The sequence below is a fragment of the Ceratotherium simum genome, chromosome 28, assembly GCF_057802395.1.
Source record: "Ceratotherium simum simum isolate JZ-2026a chromosome 28, ASM5780239v1, whole genome shotgun sequence".
In the NCBI taxonomy this organism is placed as follows: Eukaryota; Metazoa; Chordata; class Mammalia; order Perissodactyla; family Rhinocerotidae; genus Ceratotherium; species Ceratotherium simum.
Window position 1 is genome coordinate 40534467 of NC_141927.1, and position 24927 is coordinate 40559393.

General features: G+C 41.6%; 1 long non-coding RNA gene across 1 annotated transcript in view; it reads left to right on the plus strand.

Annotated features, from left to right (window-relative positions):
• LOC147913372 (uncharacterized) overlaps positions 1 to 20821 on the plus strand; it is an 89890-nt gene extending 69069 nt beyond the window's left edge. The window contains exon 3 of the long non-coding RNA XR_015548857.1: positions 20510 to 20821. This is a non-coding gene — a long non-coding RNA (uncharacterized LOC147913372). The remainder of the gene's footprint in view (positions 1 to 20509) is intronic.
• The last annotated feature ends 4106 nt before the right edge of the window (positions 20822 to 24927 follow it).

The following is a 24927-nucleotide window of genomic DNA, read 5'->3' on the forward strand; positions in this document are numbered from 1 at the left end:
TGTTAGCTCAGGGCCGATCTTCCTCACAGAAAGAAAAATATTTCAAACCTACAGGAAAGTTAAAAGAATAATACAATAAACACCCATGTAATCTTCACCTAGATTCATTAGGGGTTAATATTTTGCCACAATGAATATATTTTGCCATAGTTTACTTTCTCTCCCTATTACTTTTAATTATTACTATTTTTTTTTTTTTTTTGCTGAATGAGAACACCCATATAATCTTCACCTAGATTCACCAGGGGTTAATATTTTGCCATATTTACTTTATTTCTCTCCCTATATATTTTTCATTAATTACTTTTTTGCTGAACAATTTGTTAGTTGCAGGCATCCTGACATTTCATCCCTAAATAATTCACCATAAGGACATTCTCCTACCTAGCCACAATACCATTATCACAGCTGGGAAAATTAACATTAATCCATCTAATAGTTGAGCCATATTCAAATTTCTCCAGTGTCTCAAAAGTGTCTTTTATATTTGTCCTTTAAAAAAATCATAATTCAATCAAAGTTCATGCCTTACATTTATTTGGTATGTCTCTTTGGTTCAGTTTTGTTGTTGTTTTTTGTGTGTTTTGTGGTGAAGGAAATTGGCCCTGAGCTAACATCTGTTGCCAAGCCTCCTCTTTTTGCTGAGGAAGATTGTCCCTGAGCTAACATCTGTGCCCATCTTCCTCTATTTTGTATGTGGGATGCTGCCACAACATGGTTTAATGAGTGGTGCATAGGTCCACGCCCAGGATCTGAACCTGCAAACCTTGGGCTGCTGAAGCAGAGTGTGCTCAACTCAACCACTATACCACCGGGCCAGCCCCGTGGTTCACGTTTTATTTATTCTGTTTTCCATGACATTAACTTTCTTGAAGAGTTCCAGTCAGTTTGTTTGTTTTCAAAATGCTCCATAATAAGGATTTCTTATAATTATTTCCTCATGATCAGATTCAGGTTAAACAATTTTAATCATACTATGGAGGTAATGTGTGCTTCTTATTGCATTACATCAAGAGGCACACGATGTTGGGATCCTGCATTATTAGTGATGCTAGTTTGATAACTTGATTAAGGTGGTGACTATCACAAGTATCCACCAAAAAGGCACATTTTTCCTTTGTAATTAATAATTTGTAGGGTGATTCTTTCAGTCCATGTGAATATCCTATTCTCCAAGAACCTTTCACCCAATCTTTCTTGAATCAATTATTATATTGGGGTTTTGGTTGACTTTAAGTAAAGAAAATTTTGAATCTTATTGAGTGTGAGTGGTAGATCGTCTATATCTCTTCAGTAGAGAGAAGCTAAGTTCCTCTTTTCATTCATTATTCCATCCATTTTCTTTAGCCTTTTTGTCCTTTTTTTTTTTTTTTTTTGCTGAGGAAGATTCGCCCTGAGCTAACGTCTGCTGCCAATCTTCACCTTTTTGCTTGAGGAAGATTCACCCTGAGCTAACATCTGTGCCAGTCTTCCTCTATTTTGTATGTGGGTCGCCACCAAAGCATGGCTGCCGACAAGTGGTGTAGGTCCACACCTGGGAACTGGGCCTGGGCCGCCAAAGCAGAGTGTGCACACATAACCAGTAGGCCACGGGGCCAGCCCCTCTTTTGTCCTTTTTTTTTTACCATATCTCTGTCCCACTTTCCACCTGGACTAATGCCTTCTTGATGCCTTTTTATTTGATTTTTCTTCTTCCTCTTTTCTTATGCTTAATCTTTCCTTGCTTCGTTGTCAAGTGTTATTCTCTTTCTCCTTAAAATGGCACCAGGAATCCACATTTCTCTGTGAAGTATTTTCTATAAAGTTCTTTCTATCTGCCTGAGTTAGTCTTTTTTTTCGAGGGGTGGGCGGGGAGGAAGATCAGCCCTGAGCTAACACCCATGCCAATCCTCCTCTTTTTGCTGAGGAAGACCGGCCCTGAGCTAACATCCGTGCCCATCTTCCTCCACATTATGTGGGATGCCGCCATAGCATGGCCTGACAAGTGGTGTGTCGGTGTGCACCCGGGATCCGAACCCAGGCCACCAGCAGCGGAGCGCGCGCACTTAACCACTACACCACGGGACCAGCCCCTTGAATTAGTCTTTATTCAACATATATTAACTGTATGCTTACAGAGAATCATCAGGTGTATTTGTCAAAGGGAATAAGCCTGATCTTATGTGCCATTCCGCCTGCCCTCAGTATTATGACACTTCCATCACAAATTGTTAGCCTTCACTGAACTTGAAAGTTCCCATTTTTGGATGTGACAGGTGGTTTCAGGGAGTGAGAGAGGTAGAGAAATGTGGGAGAAAATCAAGCATAATGCGTAATTGAACAGAAAAAAAGGCCCCCACTTTATTTCAATAGTTGCATAAATGCCTTTACTTAGGCATTTATTTCACCTTCAGAGATGGAACCTAAGAGTGTGACTAACCCTTATACATTTTTACCTCAACAGCCTTGTTGAGAACTGCTTGCTGGAAGTCCCCTCACCGCTCATGTAGTACATTGCACTGGGAGTGCAGGCCTTTGGTCCCCACCCCGCCACATCCTTGTTTGGTGCTCACTCAGGCTTGGCTAAAGCTTTGTAATGACAGGAACTGGGGACCTCATGGAGTAGCCTGCTTTGTTTTTTAATAGCTTGACTTGTTTGGCAATTCTGGCCTTGAGTAAGAATCTACCTCCTTGTAACATCACCCATCAACCCTCTGAAGCCACACAGACTGGGTTCAGTGTCTCCTACAGATGACAACTCATGCACTGGTTGAAAATAGTTGTATCATTCTTTTCTTACCTGAGACAAACATTCCTGGCGTCTTTAGTCATTTCTTGCGTTTCACAGTTTCTGCATTGTCAAGATCCCTGTAAATGTGTAGCATCCAGAACTGAACCATACACTTGAGTTTGATCAGTGACTCAGAATGGACCATCAAATATTTCTTGTTTTAAACACTGTGAAAGAGTTTAAACACTGTGCTATGGTTTTGGCTGTGGAAAGAACAGGCAAAGCTGACCTTTTGCTTCCAAAGAGTAAACTGTCTAGAGCCTCTGAAGGAATCAAATGTATAGATTTTCAGTCCAATGGCTCCCGAAGTGCAGTTTGTAGACGCCCGGGGGAAAGGGGGCAAGATTCTTTCAGCAGATCCGAAAGGTCAAAAACTATTTTCATAAGAGTACTAAGAGATTATTTGCCTTTTTTGCTATGGATAATTGCACTAATGGTGCAAAAGCAATAATGGGTAAAACTGCTGGCTTGTCAAATGAAGACAGGGCATCAAACTATATTAGTCATCACTGTATTCTTCATCATCATGCACCTGCAGTGAAAAAAATGCCAGTTTTACTTAAGAATGTCCTTGAAAAGCAATAAAAATTATTAATTTTATCAAACCTAATCCCTTGAACACACACATATCCTTAATATTCGGTGGGATGAAAGGAGAAATACTGATAAAGCTCTTCTGCTGCTTATCAAAGATGCACGTGGATGATTCTCAAGGAAAAGCACTTGTATGATTACGTAAGTTGCAAGGTGACCATACCACTTTTTAATGGAATACCATTTTTACATGAAACAAATGACATATGAATTATGGTCAGACTTGAGTATTTTGCAAATATTTTCTCAAAAATAAGCCAAGTGCGTCAAGCCAATCACTTCAAGAAAAATAATTGACAGTAATTGCTGCCAATGATAATATTTGAGTTTTCAAGTGAAAATTAGCATTTTACAAAACTAGTATCCACCATCATGAGTTTGATGGTTTCCAATATGTAAAAACTTTTTGGATGTTAACTAGTGAGATTCTTAAGTGTTACTTAATGAAATGTGTCAATATTTGGAAGATTTGTGTAATGTACTGAATGAATATTTTCCAAAAAACTAATGTATGATGATACAAAATCATGCATGGATAAAAAAATCTATTCAAAGTGCAAGATGGACTAATAGATTTTGTTGTAAAGAGCTATGAAAAGTTCACTGATATGGTTTCAGAATTCACGCTGCTACTAACCTTTAAGAAAGTCTCATGTGTTCAGTTTTGATATAGTATCAAAGAAGAATATCCACAATTATCTGAAAAGACTATCCATGTGTGAATGAGGCTGGATTTTTAAATATGCTTTAACCAGAACAATGTGTCATAACAAATTGAATGCAGAAGCTGATATGAAAATTCAGCTATTTTATATTAAGCCAGATTTTAATTATATTAAGCCAAATTTCATATTACTAAAGAAATTTGTAAACATGAAAAATAATGCCACTTCTCACTACAATTTTTATTGTTTTAGAAAACATTGTTATTCTTCATGAAATGTTATCTATGTTAACATGTAATAGGCTTAGTGTAATTTTTTTTTTCTTTTTGTGAGGGAGATCAGCCCTGAGCTAACATCCATGCTAATCCTCCTCTTTTTGCTGAGGAAGACCGGCTCTGAGCTAACATCTATTGCCAATCCTCCTCCTTTTTTTCTTCCCCAAAGCCCCAGTGGATAGTTGTATGTCATAGTTGCACATCCTTCTAGTTGCTGCATGTGGGATGCGGCCTCAGCATGGCCGGAGAAGCGATGCATTGGTGCGCACCTGGGATTCGAACCGGGGCCGCCAGTAGTGGAGCGCGCGCACTTAACCGCTAAGTCACCAGGCCGGCCCGGCTTACTGTAATTTTTAAATAAATATTTTAAGAATTTCTCAGTTTTAATTTCTGATATAGTAAATATTGCAAGTTATAATCCATGTAAACAAAAGCTCTTGGGAACACAAGAATACACAAGCACACATTCCATTAGCTGTTAGAATAATGACATCATGGAACACTCTACTATATACTTGTGAGAAAATAAGATGAAAAGGGCAAATAATGTCTTAGAATTATTATAAAAATAGTTTTAACCTCACATACTTTCTGAAAGAGTCTTGAGGAAGCAATCTCCAAGAGACAACACTTTGAAAATTGCTCTTCAAGACCTCAGTTTCTGTATCTATGTAATATGGCATTAGACTAGATAATCTTTAATATTCTTTTTACTCCGATTCTCTATGATCTCTGACTTCCACTTTTTCTTCCCCTTTAAGTTCACAAAATACTTTCCCACATTCATTGACTTATTTTTTTTCCCAATCCTGTAAGACGGTAGACTAAGTCTTGCTTTACGTAGAGCACCAGGAAAAGCGATGAGTGAAACACTGACATTCAGAGATCAGCCCTAAGGCTTTCATACTCTCATCAGATGCCATGGAGGCCTGGAGCCGTGGCAGGTTTCCTGCTGTGGTCAGAGATATGGGATCCCTGCTTCTGCATCACAAGAGCAACTTTCTTTTTTGTCTGTTTTATATAGCAGGGTTCCACATAGATTTAATTTTTTTAAAGGGTCCTACAAGCACAAGCAACCAAAAAAAAACAGATAAATTGAATCTCATCAAAATTAAAACTTTTGTGGATCAAAATACACATTCAAGAAGTGAAAAGAACAGGAGAAAATATTTGCAAATCATGTATTGAGTATTTTAGAATACATAAATAATTCTTCAACTCAATAATAAAAAGACAATCCAATTTTAAAATAGACAAAACATTTGAATAGACATTTTTCCAAAAAAGATATATAAATGGCCAACAAGCACATAAAAAGATGAGTAACATCATTAGTCACTAGGGAAATGTAAATCAAAACCACAATGAGATCACGTCACACCCACTAGGATGGCTATAATCAAAAAAAAAGGTAATGATAAGTGTTGATGAGGCTGTGGAGAAATCGGAACCCTCATACATCTCTGCTGGGATTGTAAAATGGTGCAGCTGCTGTAGAAAACAGTTTTGCATTTGTTCACAAACATAGACTTACCATATGACTCAGCAATTCCACTCCTAGGTATATATCCAAGAGAATTAAAAACATATAATCACACTAAAACTTGAATACAAATGTTCATAGCAACAATATTTCAGAATAGTCCAAAGTGGAAACAACCCAAATGTCCATCAAATGATAAATAGATAAACAAAATATGGTATATCCAAACAATGGAATATTATTCAGTCATGTAAAAGACTGAAGTACTGATTTACACTACAACATGAATGAACCTTGAAAACATTATGTTAGGTAAAAAAAGCCAGACACAAAAGGCCACATATTGTATGCTTCCATTTATATAAAGTGTTCAGAATAGATAAATCAACACAGAGAGAAAGTACATTAGTGGTTGCTAGAAGATGAGGGAGAATGACGAGTGATTGCTAACAGAGATGGAGGTTCTTTTGGGAATGACAAAAATGTTCTGGAATTATATAATGGTGACAGTTGCACAACATTGTGGATATACTGAAAACCACTGGATATACTAAAAACCACTTTAAAATGGTGAATTTTATGTAACATAAACAATATCCCAAATAAACATTGCAAAAAAAAATGATGTCCTCCAGAAATTATTATTTGGACTTGAGAGACAAGTTTGTGATCCAGAAAATAAACGAAGGGATAAAGGAGACTGTACCATAGATTTCCACTGAGGAGGAATTGTGGAGAATTCCTGTTGCCAGACTGAGTGAGCCCCTCAGATAAGCAGAGTTGGGCTTAGTTCTCGGGTCACTGCAATCCCGGGGCAACAGCTATCGTGCTCAGAAGTCTGAAAACGCAATTGTTCAAGCTGATCGAACGCAGTGCTGGTGGGGCACATGAAAACCCACAACAAAGCACAGACAGGCCAGTGTACGGGCTGCCTGCCAATGCCCTCAGCCTGAGTTAGGGCAGAACTTTCATATATTCTTATAAAACTCAGGCAGAAATGAAAGTAAGAAAGAAGGAAACAAGAACAAAACCCAAAACACCACCATAACCATAAAAGCGCTTGGGTCTCATACACCCTAGGAAAATAACCCATTTATGCACGCAGGGCCTTTTCTCTGTCATCTGTGAGGTCAGGATAGGTGACCCAATCACACCAGCACTCCTCTGGATTCATTCCCAAAAGAACACAAAGCTGCAAGAATTGAGTTTAATGGCAAAACACAAAAATTTTTTTAAAATCTCATTACCCAGAAACACGTCTGAAGGTGTAAGTCTTGGGAGGAAATGGTCGGATGAGCCTTTTCTTGCAGCCACTCCCTGATCTGCGCTGGAGTAGGAACCGTAGGAGAGACAGGAGAGGCAGCACATGACTGAGGTGCCAGGTGGTGGCTCAACGAGACAAACCTGCCATAAGATAGAGGAACTTTCCAAAAAGAAATACAGGGCTGGTTCTCAGCATACCAGGTGGTGGGATACGGCCTGCTATGACGCGCAGTCCCCAGGTGTCGATTTCCTTATCGGACCTGGTATTGCAGAGGGGCCCTGTCTGGATTTTAACCTTGTCCGGACTTTCAAATCGTGACTAAGATGGCCCCACGCAGGCAGGAGGGATGAGGAGGTTGCAAATAGACTGGCATGTAGAAATTCTGTGTGGTGCACAGTCTGAAAGGTACAGTGTGTCTTATGAATTATGTAGGCTGACTATACTAGAGTTCTGAATTTATACTAGAGCAATAGTACTCAAAGCAAACAAATAGTAATTTGACAGATATTTAACTAGAATCACTGCATATTGTAAGCTATATATAGAGTTACATATTTAACTCACTCCCAGGGAGAGAGAAATGGAAAGTTGTTTTTTTAAGACAAGAAAAGTATACATCTTTTTGATTAGTTTTCTCAAGTTCTGTCATCATGCAAAATGAAATTTAGGTCCAAAGGGCAGTAAGCAGTAACAAATATGCAATATCCATCTGGAGTGTTATATGAATCGTCACTAAGGAAATGTTTCCAAGAAAGAAACCATAAATGCCTTCACCAAAGCCAGATAATTAGAAGTGTTGTTAAAGAAACAGTGTCGGATTTTTTTTAACGTCCTAATCAAGATAAATCAGATCTAATTATATTTTAGTTGCCAATTCCTACCCAAATCCTTAAAATCTTTCATGAAAATCAATTAAAACCATAATTCTTAATAGGAACTTTGAGAATACTCACACTCTTTCAGTAGACTAGAATGTTGCACAGTTTCTCAAAATAATTTATAATCTTAACATGAGTACAACATCTTCACACATTACTCTCTTCTTATAACTTACGGGATTCTTTTTCTCTTTATAGTTACACTAAAAAGATCCTATATATCCTTTTTCTGTTTTAGTAAGTTTAGAGAGGACAAACTTACTTACTGTAATTTCATGTAGATTTGCAAAGACTGGCCCACATCATAAAGAGACAGCAGGCACACTGTCACAGTGTATCCAAAGCATATCTGCAACCGTTAAATCCTCCACTGAGTTGCCTCCGAGTTAGGGCAGGTTTGCCTGAGTGAGGACCTAAAGCACAGAGGGGAAAAGTAACTTTTGGGTAAGTGGCTGAGTCAGGAGAAAAACTGAGGGGTGGAGAGCTCTGTTACTCCTTTGCCTGCTGAGCTGTGGTATCCCACACATAGGCTCCCAGTCCCTTATCTAAATTCATGGGGTGAGATGTGTTTCAAAAGTTCAAGTGTTTCAGACTTCCTGAAGATAATCTGTATCGGACATGTGCATATGATATAACAGCCCAGGGGCGGGGGGGCGGGCAGCAGCTCATAACCAAACATGCCAGGCATGTCTGCAGCTCAATGTATGAACATCACACTAAGTGAGATGAAGACAGACTGAAAACTCCCACATCAGTTCAGGTCAGGTTTTGCCTTCAAATGAATTCTGACAAATCTCTTGATTTTCAGAGATTTTTTTCGAATTGTGGATAAAGGACTTGAACCCATAATTAAATGTAAGAAACTATGGCCTCTTCTTCCTGCACGCAGGGAAAATCCTTTCCTGGGTTGTCGGTGGAAAATCCTCTCCAGTGTCTTCTTCACCCTCTGTCTTCCCTCGACACTAGCTTGAGCAAGAGAGGCCAGCCCCGCTCACCCATGTGTGACCCTGGCTCTGACTGGTTGGTGTGAATTGCAAGAAGTGAATTTGACTTTCAGTCATATACATAGATCCCTGTCAGTTACGGTCCCAAGAGAAGGGTTTTATAATTGCTGGATTTGGTGAATCATGGTGAGAATGTGAGTATCCAAATAAGTATCTTGGAGAATCTTTCACTATATCATTCACCTTCACCTAAATTATGCGTATCATTTGTCCAAGCAGTCCAAGATAATCTGATGATTAAAAAAAAAAATTTAGTTTCCTAGTGAGTTTAAATGGATGAGGTATCCCTGTCTGTTCTCCTTCTATCTGCTCCCTTTGTCTCCCCATTAAACCCTCTGCCCCCAATCCAAGTTAAATGAGATGAAAAGTATGAGCAAATTCTGAAAAACCTTATTTTGGGTCTTGAGATAATCAGCACTTTGTTCACGAGCATTGCAAATGTAGTCAACGTGCAGTAAGGTCATCTTTTTGGCTGTGAACCAATTTTTAAGTTTGAACTGGCAGAGCTATCATTCAGGAACTGAAAATACCATTTTCCTGGTCTTCAGACCCCCTCAGTGAAGGACAGTAATGGAGGAAGCATCTTAACTAGGAGGACTAGGGCTGTGTCAGAAAGGATTCACTGTGGCTGCATAGACCAGTGCTGTCCAGCAGAAATACCATATGAGCCACACCTGTCATTTAAAATGTTCTAGTAGCTGCATTTAAAAAGGTAAAAAGAAACAAGTGAAATTAATTAATTTTTTTTTTTTTTGGTGAGGAAGATTGACCCTGAGCTAACATCCGTGCCCATCTTCCTCTTTTTGCTGAGGAAGATTGGCCCTGAGCTAGCATCGGTGCCCATCTTCCTTTACTTTATGTGGGTCGCCACCACAGCATGGCTTGATGAGCGGTTCTTAGGTCCTTACCCAGAATCTGAACTTTCGAACCCTGGGCCGCTGAAGCAGAGCGAGCAAACTTAACCACTACACCACTGGGCTGGCCCCCAAGTGAAATTAATTTTAACAATATATTTTATTTAAGCCAAAATATCCCAAACATTAACTTCATGATATGTAATCAATATAAAAATTAATAATGAAATATTTTACCTTTTTTTCACACCAAGTCTTTGAAATCTTGTGTATATTTCATACTTAAAGAACATCTCGGTTTGCACTAGCCACATTTCAAGTGCTCAGTAGCCATATGACTGTCCAGCGGTACTGGACAGTGCGGGGAATGTGATAGTTTACAAAGCAGAGCTGACACCCAAACCCTGAGCAATTTGTGATTCTTCTGGGAAAAGAATGGCTCCTATTTTGGCTTTCCTTTCATATTTATTCTACTATGTATTATAAACAAAAATAAAGACCATCAACTAGTGAAAATAATTTCTAGTACTTCCAGTAAACCAATGAAATACACTGGATTCATGCTAAGAATTGTATGTCATTCCGTGGCTAGGTAGAAGTTGCAATTTGAATCCCAAGTTGGAGGAAACATGCAATTAGAAAGGTTTTGCCCATCGATCTTTTCACAAAGAAATTTGCAGAACCAGATATCTCTGTTGACTTTAACCCTGGACTTCCGTTGGTAGCAACTTAACCTGCTCTAAGGAAAGCACAGTGCATGAACATGGTAAATGCTAGTAAGTGAATGTTGAAATGATTCAAAAATAAAATTCAAGCATGTGTAGGCAGTTAGGCTTCTTCCCCTCTGGAACCAGGGAATTTAGATTTTACAATCTTGCTTTATAGTAACCAACTGCATCTGGATTTTCACAGCTATAAAATGAGAATAATACCTAGTGTTTATTACAGGCACTGTTGACAGTGTATTACATGTATTGATTTGTTTAATCCTCACAATAATTGTATAAGGAAGACACTGTATTTTATTCCCACTTGAAAGATGAAGAAACTGAGACCACAGACGTAAAGTAACTTACTCAAGATCACACAGCTTAGAAGAAATGAATCAGAATGCAAACTCGTGTTAATAGTCATTATTCTCTAACCTACTAGATTTAGGATGAGATAAAAATAAGATGAAACCTGATTATCTTAAATAGAAATCATAGTATAAATGCAATGGATTAACATTCAAAAATTCATCTTTATTAGTGAAAATGACCTTTGTTAAAGAAAATCTTATTTTGTTTTATGTTTAAATTATACGTAGTTTGTCTCATGTTGTACCAAGACAGCTAAAATTTAAACTTATTCATTCATTCTGCTCAAATATCGTCTAGTGAGACTTTCTCTGTCACTTAAAGTAAAATAGTAATAACTTTGCCAAGCCCTTGGCAATCTTAACCTTCCTTAATTACAAATTTATACATACAAATTCCTTATTATAGATATATGTTATAAATTTATATATAAATTCCTTCTTATATATTTACTTACATGTTTGTGGGATCTCTCTCCATCCTTGATAACGTAAGCTCCACACAACTAAGGCTTTCTTTTTATTTTCTTCACCGCTCTATCCCCAGTACCTAAGAACAGTGTTTGAATCTCGATAAACATTCACTAATTGAACAAATGAATGATTTTTAATGTTTATTCATTCATTTATGCTGAAACAACACACACAGCAATTACGTACATAGATTTTGGAGCAAAACAGACTTGGGTTAGGGTCACAGCTGCCATACTATTTGTAAAATGTACAAGTAATAATAAATATATTGACCTTGTAAGGTCATCAGGAAGATTAAACAGGATACTGCTTTCTAAAAGTGGCACAAGGTTATGCTCAATGAATGTTGTTGTTATTTTTATAACATTTTTATAACTTATCCATTCATTAAATAAACACAGTGCTAGGTGCTAAAGGAGTTTGAGTTAAGAAAGACATCTCTTTTGAGATAAATCACAGCTTTAATGCACTGCTGGACTCACAAGAAGTAAAGGAACTCTTCAAGGACTCCCCAGCCCACCCTCCCAACCACAGAGTGAGCTGAACGCAGAGTCGGAGCTGGGAGCAGGAAGCAAATGAGAAATGTATTGTTTCCCTGAGAGCAAAGGCTGAAAGCTGTTCTGCCATCAGAAGCCCAGCCCTCAGGCCAGTACAGCAGGGTCAGGTAAACCTGCTGTTCTGACATGAACAGGGGTCTTCAGAGGGGACTAACAGTGCCAGTTTCAGTAGGAGCAAAAATAGGCACAAATTCTCTCTGGAAAAATCTGCATGGTTTCTATGATTTAAGATCAAGTATGGGCCGGCCCGTGGCTTAGCGGTTAAGTGCGCACGCTCCGCTGCTGGCGGCCAGGGTTCGGATCCCGGGCGCGCACCGACGCACCGCTTGTCCGGCCTCAAGGCCGCGTCCCACATACAGCAACTAGAAGGAAGTGCAGCTATGACATACAACTATCTACTGGGGCTTTGGGGGAAAAAATAAATAAAATTATAAGATGAAGTAAATACGAGTTCCAAAAGACCACTAAAAACACAAATAAACAAGTCATCACATCACAGAAAAAGGAAATAAATAGATTTAGAACCCCAAAGATTTCATATTTTTAAATTATTCGATAAACAATACATAATAATTAAATATGAAGTATTTATAGAAATAAAAGATGGGCTCATAAATTTGATCAATAAAGAAAATGACAATTAAATTTACAAAATAATCTAATAGAAGTTTTTTATTTTGTGAGGAAGATCATCTCTGAGCTAACATCCGATGCCAATCCTCCTCTTTTTTGCTGACGAAGATTGGCCCTGGGCTAACATCCATGCCCATCTTCCCCTACTTCATATGGGATGCCACCACAGCATGGCTTGACAAGCGGTGCTTCAGTGCGTACCCGGGATCCAAACCTGCGAACCCTGGGCTGCTGAAGCAGAGCGTGAGCACTTAACTGCTACCCCACTGGGCTGGCCCCCAATAGAACTTTTTTAAGTGAAAAATATAATTGTTGAAATTAAAAACTCAATGGATAGATTAAATAGTGGATTAATAGCAGCTGAAGAGAGAATATATGAGCCTAAACATAGAAAATATGGGAAAGAGATAAAGGGATATGGAGGATAGAATGAGAAGCCCAGCACATGTATGGTATAATCAGAGGCAGAAAATAGAAAGAATGGAGGAAAAGTGATAATGGAAAAACAAAAACAGGTTTCTGATGAGAGAAAATTTAAATAAATAAAAATAAAACTACACTTAGATACACCATAGTGAAACTGCAAAATATCTAAGCAAAGAGAAGATCTTATAAGCAGCCAAAGAGAAAATGCAGATCACCCACAAAGATATGACAAACTTACAGCAGACTTCTCAACACAATAAAAGAGGCCAGAAGCTGTGGAATAATATCATCGATAGCTAAATGGAAACTTAGAAAAGCTGTTTTAATCATGAGAGGGAAATAACAACCATCTTAGATAATCCAAGTCTGAGAGAGTCACCACTAGCACCTTTACTAAAGGATTTACTTCGAGATGAGGGAAAATGATTCCAGAAGGAAGGTTGGAGATATAAGAAGGAATGGTAAACAAATAAATTTAAAAACATGTAGCTATAATAAAAATTATGTCTAATTGTGAAATAAAGCATTCCAATTTCTTGTATTTTGGGGAGAATATTAAGATATTGAGTACAATTAGGCTTTGTTTACTCAAGAAAGATAATTGAAAAAATAGTCATAGACTATTTAGCTTCCAAATCAGAAGAAGAAAAGAGGATAAGAAAAACAAATGAAGAAGAGTCTTGTTAAATTTTTTTTTTTTTTTTTGGTGGGGAAGATTGTCCCTGAGCTAACATCTGTGCCCAACTTCCTCTATTTTATATGTGGGATGCCGCCACAGCATGGGTGACAAGGGATGTAGGTCCGTGCCCAGGAACTGAACCCACGAATCCTGGGATGCCAAAGAGGAGCGTATGAACTTAACCACTATGCCACTGAGCCAGCCCCATTAAATTTTTTTAAAAAGCAAGAAAAAGAGAAAAAAGAGGCACAGAAAAAATAAGACAAACAAAAGTAATAAGTGAGATGGTGTAACCAAGTCTAAATACGTCAATAATCACCGTGAATATAAATGTTGCCATCTTACAAGTTAAAAACAAAGTAAACCAAAGAGAGAGGGAGGGAAAAAATTCCAGCTATATACTGTTTATGAGATGTACCTAAAATATAAAAACACCAAAAAGTTGAAGTAAAAGAACAGAAAACTATATAACAGATAAATACTAATTTAAAGCAATATTATATTAAATAACTTTTTCATTAAAACAAAACACTGCCCAAAATCTTAAGGACAATTATTTTCATTTTTATAAATTCCTCTTTTGTCCCAAGCTTCCATATTTTTATATTACTGTATTTGTGATACACATTTAATTTTAATTCTGCTTTTTTCCTTTTTAAAATTATGGTATAATAATTCCCCAAGTTTTTAGGTAGTTTGTATAATTTCATAATGGCTATTTTGAGGGCAATTGTTAACAAATAGGTTTGACTTTTTTATAAAGCAATTATATATCCTGCACAACCTTTTATAAGTTTATTACCAACTGTGCGAAGTAAAAATTCATTTTATTTGTCCTAAATGCTTAATCATTAAACTTCAAAATCCATTTATCGTCTGAATACTTCTAGATTTAGGGACCCGTGTTCATCTTCTGCATGCCACTCAAGAGTTTACAGCTTTTGAACACAATGCTACTTGGTCGACTTTGCAGGCTGAAGTGTTGCCTTCTTTTGAACGTCCTCACGTAGCACCACACATCTTGCTGATCATTTCATCTGACTCTTTTCCTGCCATTTTTGAAGCGGGTAGAAGGCTGCTCAGTTGGTAGGGAGTTGAAGGGGGATACAGCACCTTTGGACGAAGTCTCAAGGTGGAGCACAAGACTGAAGTGAGGTGCTCAAGATACCAACAGGAGACAACAACAAGAAACGTTGCTCATATAGGACTTGCTACGTGCGGTGTGCCGTTTAATCACACTACATAAAACAGCGCTCCGTGATGAGTCCATGAAGGCCCTGAATACCTGTTTGAGTCCCCTCTTTCTCCTCCTCCCTTCTTTGTCTCCCAGGAAATCAGAGCCAAGTGACTAAGCACCCAGGCATCTTGCCTGTTTGCAGAAGCTGTAACACTGGCATCAATACTCCTATTCATCTGCCTCTCTCCGGGTCAAGAGGGCACAATGACAGTGTGGGCTATGAAACAAAGGGGTGTCAACGTGGGGGCAGGAGGCCCAAAAAAGTCCAAATAAACAAACCACAGAGGTCAAGGCTAATGAGCAGAGAGCCGGCTTGTAACTAAGACTCTACAAGGCTTGGGCGGAACTTAATAAAATTAGATTATGTTTCAATGATTGGCCACACAGTAGAGCTAAATGACACTACAGTTAGTGCAGTCAGACAAATTGCTTGCGCACATAATCACGGATTTATGCAAACTAATGAACCAGATGAGCGCCTCCCTCGCCTCTGACTGGGAACCTTTGTTTTCCTCCTGGGAGTTGGAAAAAAAGTCAATATGTCAGTGATTCATCTATTTCTGCCTGCTGGTTCATCACGCAGAAATTAAATGAGGTGCATAAAGTGAATTTAGATGTCAACATTCTGTTGAATTCTAGAAAGATGCACTAAAATGTTAGTTTGCATTACATTTCATCAAATTTGTGTCATTCTGAGTTTGGTAATTTTGGATTATGGAAAATTGAAGATTTGCATAAATCTAAATTCTGCTAAGGACCTTGTGCTAATATGTTCTTCATATTATTTTTCTGAAGGACAAGCTTTGATCTGTTAAATTCAATCTTTAAAATCTTCATTATAAACTTTGGAACGCAGTATTCTCTTCAATCTCAAATGTTCAGCCATTAAATTAATCTTTTGAACAGGCCTTAAAAATTTTAGTAGTTTTGTCAGGTAGGCAAATCATTTGACACCAACATTATCATGAAGTATTAAAAACCAAACCAAACCAGGGGCTGGCCCCATGGTGCAAGTGGTTAAGTGCGCGCGCTCCGCTGTGGCGGCCTGGGGTTCGCCGGTTGGGATCCCTGGTGCCCACGGATGCACTGCTTCTGAAGCCATGCTGTGGCAGCATCCCATATAAGGTAGAGGAAGATGGGTACAGATGTTAGCTCAGGGCCAGTCTTCCTCAGCAAAAAGAGGAGGATTGTCATCAGACGTTAGCTCAGGGCTGATCTTCCTCACAAAAACAAAACAAAAAGATGAGGTTCCTGCTGCCCATCATTTGGTTCGTCTGTGCTAGCGTCACTGGTAGGCCCTCACTCGGTGCCTCCTGATGAATGGCGCATGTCTGGGAGCAAAGGCTGGTCAGGCCCAGAGCTCTGGAGCTCAGCCATGGAACTGAGCACATCTACGTGGGCTGTTCTAGGCCCTGCCCAACTGATAGTGGCAAGAATTACGATTGCTATTTAAAGAAAGCGAGTTTTAGGGGCCAGCCTGGTGGCGCAAGCAGTTAAGTGCTCGGGCTCTCCTGCGGCGGCCCGGGGTTCGCCAGTTTGGATCCTGGGCATGCACCTACGCATGGCTGGTCAAGCCATGCTGTGGTGGCGTCCCACATAAAGTAGAGGAAGATGGGCATGGATGTTAACCCAGGGCCAGTCTTCCTCAGCAAAAAAAGAGGAGGATTGGCAGATGTTAGCTCAGGGCCGATCTTCCTCATACACACACACACACACAAAATAATAATAATAAAGAAAGCGAGTTTTAATACTGTGCAACACAGTATTAAATGTTAGCTTATGTAAAGCCACCTACAGCACGTGCTGCATATTGGTTCATTTATGTAATAGCTTACCTTGAAACTGGCTCTTTTTGTTGCAAATGGTCCCCCTACTCTCTTATACATCACCACTGTTGATAACAATCTAATCTAAGTCCCCATCACCCAGACTGAGGCCACTCTAGCTCTTTCCTCATTTTCTTGCCTCTGCCTCATCCCACTTAAACTGCTCTCCACAGTCAAATTCATCTTCCTATAATAATGCTATTGTCATGTCACACCCAGACAGAAGGATCTAGAGTGGAACACAATTGCCTATTCAATCAAGTTCAAGCTCCTCAATCTGGCTTTACAATCAGCCTTCCCTTTCTTCCCTCCTTCTTCCCTCCCCTCTCTCTTCACCCCCATTCTCTTCTTTTCTTCCTTCCTTTTGACTTTTTATTGAATTGTACATATAGACAAGTGTACCTAAGTGTACAATACCTTAATGGATTTTCACAAACTAGACACACCCAGGTAACACCCGGATCACAGAAGAGACCCTGACTAGCACCCCAGAAATTCCTTCCTGCTCCTATCCAGGCACTACCTACACACCCTAAAGGTAACCACTGTACCACCTTCTAAGAGCAGAAATAATTTGTTCAGGCTTAACTTTTATTAACCTTCTACATGCAGGACTCAGGGGAAAGCTCTGACCTGGGGGGCATGAGGATGCCTTGGGCCCCGCAGGCCTTGCAGCCTTTGGCAGCAAGTCTAATTCGAGTTGCTGCACTGCTGGATCTGAATATCCTGAGATAGCATCTGCCTTAGTCAGAATTTGCTCAGGACCTGCCAGCTGGAGGTGTCAGGGTGACAGCTGATGAGAGTTGGGAAGGGAGAGACTGGCGATGGGTAGTATTTGATCATGATGAGAAGCAAATATCACATGCAACTTCACCTCTCTCCCCTTCCCCAGCTCCTTAGTCATCTCTTCTGCTTCCCACTCAATGGCATTTCAGTGAATGAGGTCACAAAAGGCACCTGCGACAGTGGCATTCAACCCATAGAGTCCCCAGTACCCAGGGCCTTTGCATCACAAGTGAATGCCTTCAGTGTGGGAGGGCCTCTGATGCTGCTCTGACCTACAGAACATTCTTCCTGTCTTCCAGGAGCTGAGACAAGAGAATATTTTTTATCTATAGAGATTCTTTTTAACAGCAATTCAACAAATGCTATTTGTTGTTGCCTTACTGAAAGTTGAGATGTTCTTAAGCATTTCTATTGAAAATATAACATAAAGAGAGTACACCAATTATTGAAGAAAAGTCAGGGAGGATTACTCATAATCCCAGCCTACCTCTACAACTACTCTAACCTTGCATATCACATCCCATATCCTGTCCACAGTCACTCCAGCCTCTACACTGCTGTTACTGGAGTCTTCACATCAGGAAATTGTCTCTAGGTGGCCTTTTATTTATGCAAACAAAAGGGATAAGTTTCACAGGAAATTATCTCTGTATAAAAGGGATAATTTTAACACAGAATCATAAATTCTGCCTTTCTTTTCTGACATACCCTAGTTCTGTTCATTCGGGGAGCTGTATAGCTGAGACAGCCGAGAGCAATGATGCCAGTCCCGAGGAGCCTGAGTTCTTGCTCCCGCTCTGGGGCAGCTACTGTTTAAGTAAACATGTGGATATCATCCTAACCTTGCTATGGTTCAGAATCTCCAGGAGTAAAGTACAGAGGATGACACCTATCCCACCTCCCTCACAGGACGTTTTATTAACTCAGTAAACCTCTCCTGAGCACCTACCACACATGCCCCAGTCCCCTTGCTGGGGGCTGTGGAACATGGTGGAGCCAGCGACCGCAGCTCCCTGGGTAGCGGACGGTACGACGGGGTGAGGCGGCCCCTCAGGAGGGAGCTCGAGTCAGGCCTGGTCTAGGCTCTGGTTCTGCACAGTCCCTGCCCCACCCCTCATCCGAGCCCCCCAAGAGCGGGCTCCCCCGGCCCCCAGGATGGATACACGGATCTGAACTCTGTGAGCTGGCACCCCACCTTGTCCCTTTCCCAGGCTCCTCGGCTCCTCCCCAGCTTCCGTCACCCCCTGCTTAGCCCTCCTTCACCAAAGCCTCATTCTCTGCTCCTTCCTAGCGGGGGCTCGGTGGCCCATCACACTGGAACCCTGACCCTGGGCAACACAAAACTTGTTTCCCTTTCTGGAAGGGAAGTGTGCGGGCCTGAGCAACACAGGGGCCTACTTGAAGATATATCACCCTCCCTCAAGAATGCACAGAAAAAACGTTTTCTGCTGAGGAGGGGAAAAAATTGTTTTAAAACATTCCATTTCGAATTCCATATCTGGTTCCACTTACATAAATGCAGAGGCAGTGGGGGTTGTTTCTGAGTGGAAATGTCTTGCAGGTTTTTGCAACAAGTGTGGCATTTGTGTCAGGCATTCAAGACAGATGAGACTAAAATAGGGCATCTCACGAGGAGGAGCACTGGGGGCAGAGTTCAGAGGTGGGAGAATCTGTGAGGACGCAGATGCAGAGGGAGAGCCGCTGCCCTGGACACTGAGGGCGGAACTCGGCCCCGTGTGGGAGCTGAACCCACTCCTCTATGAGGCCAGCAGGTGCACATGTCCCTCCACCTCAACGGTTCCAGAGGACAGAGCAGCCCCGTCCCCCGCCACCCGAGCTCTCACCCTACACTTCTCCTATGTGCCCTGGTTTGATCCAGCGCGCCTTCTATTCCCTCCTGAAACGTTTCCATATCATAAGACTCTTCTGAAATATGGAGGTTCTCTGAAGACCTTCTCCCACGGCCATCAAAGGCTGTTTTTTTCTTGCGCATTCCACATAACCAGGGGCCCAGAGGTAAGGTGAATGTCCTCCTTGCTTCCCTCTGCCACCTCCAGAACATTGTTCCCCTTTTTCCTGCAAAACCTTGGCCCTTTGACGTTCATGGGACTCGGGCATCCTACCTCTCTTGTTTCTTCCATCTCCCAGCCACTCCTTTTCATTCACTGGTTCCCAGTCTTCCTCCCCACTCCACATTCTGTCACTCTTTGTAACTTTGACATTCCCAGGAAAGGCCATTTCAATTCCCTGGCATCTCGGTTTCTTCACCTCCTTGTCTCAAATGATCTTTTCTTCCCCTCCACTTCAGTCACCCACTCCAATAGTTGTACCCTGGACCATTGCACCACCTCTAAAATCTTGAATGCCAATATCAAGCTCCCAGACCATCCATATCCTTCTAGTTTAATTGTTCAAATATCCCTACTAGAAAAGTCCTTCAATCTTATCATGACTTCCACTTCATTGACCCCACCTTCTCACTATCTACCAGGATCCTCAGAAATGCCTCCCTTCTTGCCTAGGTTCAATCCCATACTCCACCATTCTAATCATTTTTACAAATGCCATAAATTCCTTTATCTGTCATAGCTTCACAGATGTGTTATGGGCAAATATCCCTAGCAGCAGTATGAGATGGATTAAATTAGAAAGAAATTGGAGACAAAGCTGCTGGGATGATTAAATGATTCAGCAGATATAGATATTCTTTGAAAAGGTAAGTGGACCCTATAAATTATGGTTACACTAAATTATATATAGTAATTATATTCTTCGTTAAGAATTAACTATTTGACTTGACCAAATAGTTCAGCCTTGGGTTTTGTCATGTTCAAGTTATAATTTTTGAATGAATGTCCCAGATTATCTCAGAATATATTTATGCTCACAAGCTGTAAAACATTTGTAGTTTGTGGTTCGGGGGCTAATCAGTCCTGAAAGTATTTTTGCACAGTAATTGGAAAAAGCCTCCCATATTCAGCTGGCTATTTTTAAACACAAGCAACCTCTCGTTCCTTCCAAATCAGATTGCTCTGAACGTGGAGAACAAGCGCTCTTGCTCAGGACATGTGTGTGCCAGCTCTGAAGTTCAAGGCCCCGTTCCTTCAAAGCGGCTGCACTGAAACAGCGCCTGGAAACAGTGGTTAAAGCAGCGACGAGCTTTGAAAACTTCAAAAACAGTCAGACGGATTTTAAAGATGTATTCAAAACAAATAAACAAAAACTAATTCTACCCAAAAGTACCTGGAAGAAGAAAAAAGCCCAGAACAGCTCTACTCTAAACACCAAGAGAAAGGAAGAGTGGAGAAAGAAAGATGTTGAACTGAATTGACGCCAAGAGCCCCGCCTCTAGCAAAGGGCTTGAAATGGCTATTTTGTTCGTATGTTGTCTCTAAATCCAAAATTTTAAGTGGATGAGTCTGGTTCCATGGGGGGAACGCCTGTGGGGATCTGGTGAGGAGAGTAGAGCTCGCTGTCTGCTGACATGAGGGAGCCCCCCACTTCCCGGGCTCTGCATGCATGGTCCCCCTCTATTTTCACCGACTGAGAATCCTCAGCACAGTGGGAACCCAGAGAAAATGCTGGAAAAAAGAAAAAAAAAGATGGTGCTCCTGTGAAAGGCAGTTGAATAAATTAGTTTTAGTTTGGATTGTTTGGACGGAAAGCATTATACCAATCCCTGGGTAGTCCTAGGACTGGAGTGATTTCTCTTGAACAAACAGTGCAGTGAAAAAGAAGGAAACAAAATAGTTCTAGTAAAAGAAGTTTGACAGATTACTACCTGCAGATATTCACAGTATGACAAGTAATTTTGTGCTAGTATAAAAACTGTACTAACAACATGCATCTGTCATGTACTTGGGCCTTTGGGACCGGGACTACCTCCTGGGGGGCGTTTGGATGGCAGCATGGTCTGCAGAAAGGGCATCAGGAGATGTATGTTCCAGCCAGAGCTCTGCCTCTAACTAACTCTCCAACCTCGAACAGGTAGCCTTTCCTCTCTGATGATTCTTTCCTCTTCGTAGACTAAAATGTTGGCATCCACTTTGGGAAGGAAGAACCTCTCTGAGACCAGCTAGTGCAGAGTCTGTAGACATAGATGTGTTCAAGAGTGCAGCAGGAGGCGGCCTCCAGCTTGGGTTCCATCCTTTCTGTAGAGTTGGAAGTGAGTTCATTCACTGGGGGAGGAAGCCAGGCGCAGGTGAAGAGGAGGTTTGGAGGGGTGTCTTGGTGCACAGACAGAGATCAGAAAAAGCTGGCAAAGCCACAGTACCTTTTACAAGCACAGCCATGTAGTGAACCTGACAAATGGCTCTGTGCGGTGGCAGCATTTCCCAATGTGTGGAGCCGGAAAATGGAAATCCTTGAGCAGTGGGAGTTCAAGAGAGAGTAGAGGTCAGGAAAAGGTCCTGTGGTCAAATGTGAAGAAATATTGCGAGTACATTCCCTTATTGAAGAGTCATAGAGCATATTAAAGGCTCTGAGAAGTCCTGCAGTAAAGAAAAAGGATTAACTATTTAATCCTGAACTTGCTTGACTATAGAGACTTAAAAATATACATTTGTTAAAATTTCACTGAACACAATGGATAAAACTGTTCTCGGGTATAAAATCCAAGCTCCCTAACAAGGCATATGATGCCTTGCAGGATTGAGCTCCTGCCACTGCCTGCCTCAAGCCTGACGTTTGTACTGCTGAGCCAAACCACCCAGGGCTCATCTCTCCCCTGTCCGCACGCCCCAGCCTGCCCTGCCAACTGCATGCCTCATGTTTCTTTGTGTGCGTGTTGCTCACTGAAAACACAAGTCCTCTCTGATCACAAATGGTCTCCGTCTTCTTTGTCTGGCTAATTCCTATTCATATTTTCAGACTCTTGTTGGAATCATCCAGGAGGACTTGTTTGTCAGGGATATTTTGTAATCTTGAGTGGAGCCATCTATTTGGAAAAATAACTCACCTGTACATAGCAATATCCATTCTATAAATTGCTTTCTTACATTTAGTCCTTGCTTCTATTCTGCAAGGGAGACATTATTATCATCACTTTATAGGTGAGAAAATCAGGATCACAAAGCCCGAGTGACTTGCCCGATACGGCCCGTCAGGAAGCGGCAGGGCCAGGGCGTCGTCTCTTCAGAGCCACGGCCTGCCCATCCAGCGGCTGGGTGAGTACCTAGGAGTAGAAAGACTCAAAGCATTGAGGAGCTTCTAAAACCATTCATGTAACTGCCTCTCCCTCCGTCTTTCTCCAGCATCGTCGCCGCCAGCACCGGAGCAGCTGCCTCTCGATGGGCCTCTGGTGACCGAGAAGGATGGAGGGTCTAGCGGGAGGGAAACTCATCTGTACTCTGTGCACACGTTTCTTCTCACAGCTGCTGCTGTTCCCAATTTTCTGCTTGGCTGAGTTTTTTAAAGACTGTTAACTGTTTTTGCCTGTTGCTAAATGCAAAACAAACAAAAAGCACAGTCACGTGTACACATGCGAGTATATTTCTTTTAGAAGCAAATACTTGTAATAACAAGGAGCTGGAAAGGATGAAACGTCTCTTAAATTTTCTTTACATCATTTACCATATTTTAAAAGTAGAAAGCGACTAAAGGAAGCAGCCTAAGAAAACCACTTGCACCAAGATATTAGGGGGATGGGGGGCTTGCTCCTCTCAGAGTAATTAGTATTTAAAGGGGAATCCACCCTCACCCCCAAGGCAATGATTAAGCCAGAGAAATCAATCTGTAACGGTAGAACTTTTGAGTCGATGTAACTCTGACGTGCATGCCTTTTAGGTCAAGCAGGACTTCCTGGCATCTTTCAAGTTGCATCATATGGAAGGACCTTTTCCTCTCTCGCGCGTAAAGCCGTCCAGAGTAGTAGGGGGAGATAAGTGAGGCTGAGTTGAACAACAGGTCCTAATGCATGTGTGTGTTAATGGGAATGAAGTCATTTTCCGTTATTTAAACAGCTGCAGAGACCTAATGAAAAGCACTCTGTTTTCAAACAGTTGTCCTTTTAAGTGTTGCTGTCTGCCCTCCACCCTTCACTCTTCCTTTACCTGACTCGGCCTGTGGAGATAAGAAGGCCCTTCTGCTATGGCAAGGGTTCCTTCGGCAGGCGCAGAGCGTGCGCGCGCAGCGCCTCCCTCCCACGCAGCCGAGGCCGAGGGTGCTGCCTGCTCGCCGGCGGAGGGGGCGGCGCCGCGGGCCGCGTCTGTGCGTCTGCGCGCTCGCGCGGCGCCGCGCGCGGGCCCTGCCCTCCCCGCGGAGAGGACGCGCTGGCTCACACGCCGTTCTGTTTGCTTCCCGGCGGGAACGCAGCCTGCGTGCTGCCGAGAACGGCCTTGACGTCTGGCGACTCCGCCGCTTACTCGGGCTGCCGCCTGGTCGCGTTCCCCTCAGAGGCTCTGTTTACTGCCTAAAGCTGGGGGTGCCTGAGGAAGGCGTGCTGGCCGGAAAGACTGAACTGAATACACTAGCAAACTCTCTTTCATAGACTCAAAGTCACCTCCTCCTCAAAACCCTTAGGAGACCTCCTTAACTTGGTTTTCAAGGTCCTTGCGATCTGGAACCAACTCTTCCAGCCTGATTTCCCGCTGTGCACCGCACATGCTGTACACGCGCCCTGGCACTCAGCCGCATACCGTGCCCTAAACTTGCCAGATAATTTCCCTTTTCTGTGCCTTTCCTCTAGTTTCCTCAGCCTTGAATGTGCTCCCCATATTTACCTGTTGAAATGCTAACCTGTGAGGCCCACCTCAGATGACATTTCTTCTGTGACCCATCCCTGACAGCTCCATCAGAATTAGCCTCTCTCTCCTTGTACCTCTATTCAATATTTATTACATTCTGTCTTGTATTCAAGCTGCATGTTTTTCTGCCTTCCCTTTTAGATTACGAGCTTATTAAAGGCAAGAACTTGCCTATTTATACACCTTTTTTTAATTTAACAAATATCTATTGGGCGCCTACTGTGTGCTAAGCTCTGTGCTGGGACTAGGTGTAGAGGGGAGAATAAAACCACACACCGCCTGCCCTGCCCTTGGGGGAAACAGGCTTTGAACAATGAAGTAAGCAGATACCTCTGTCAGGACACGCTGTGAGATGCGCTGTGAAACCGTCTGCTGCAGAGACTCGTCCGGTCCGTAAGACAGTAAATGTTTGCTAAGTTGCCCTCTCTCCCCTACTCTTATCTCAGCTTGATCTTCAAAAGTCAGACATTTACAGTGCTTCTTACATGGCGGTTCACACCCATGCTAACCTCCTTATCACACAGTCACTTGGCCGCACCCTAAGTGTTCTCTTCCAAACGTGCTTTCTCATTTTTTGCGATATGAGAACTTTGCACATTTTTAAGTTCCAGTTCCTTTTTGCTTAATAATTCCATCTTCAAGCCATCTCTCTCTTCTCACATTTTACTACAGTCACGTGTCACTTGACTGGGATACATTCT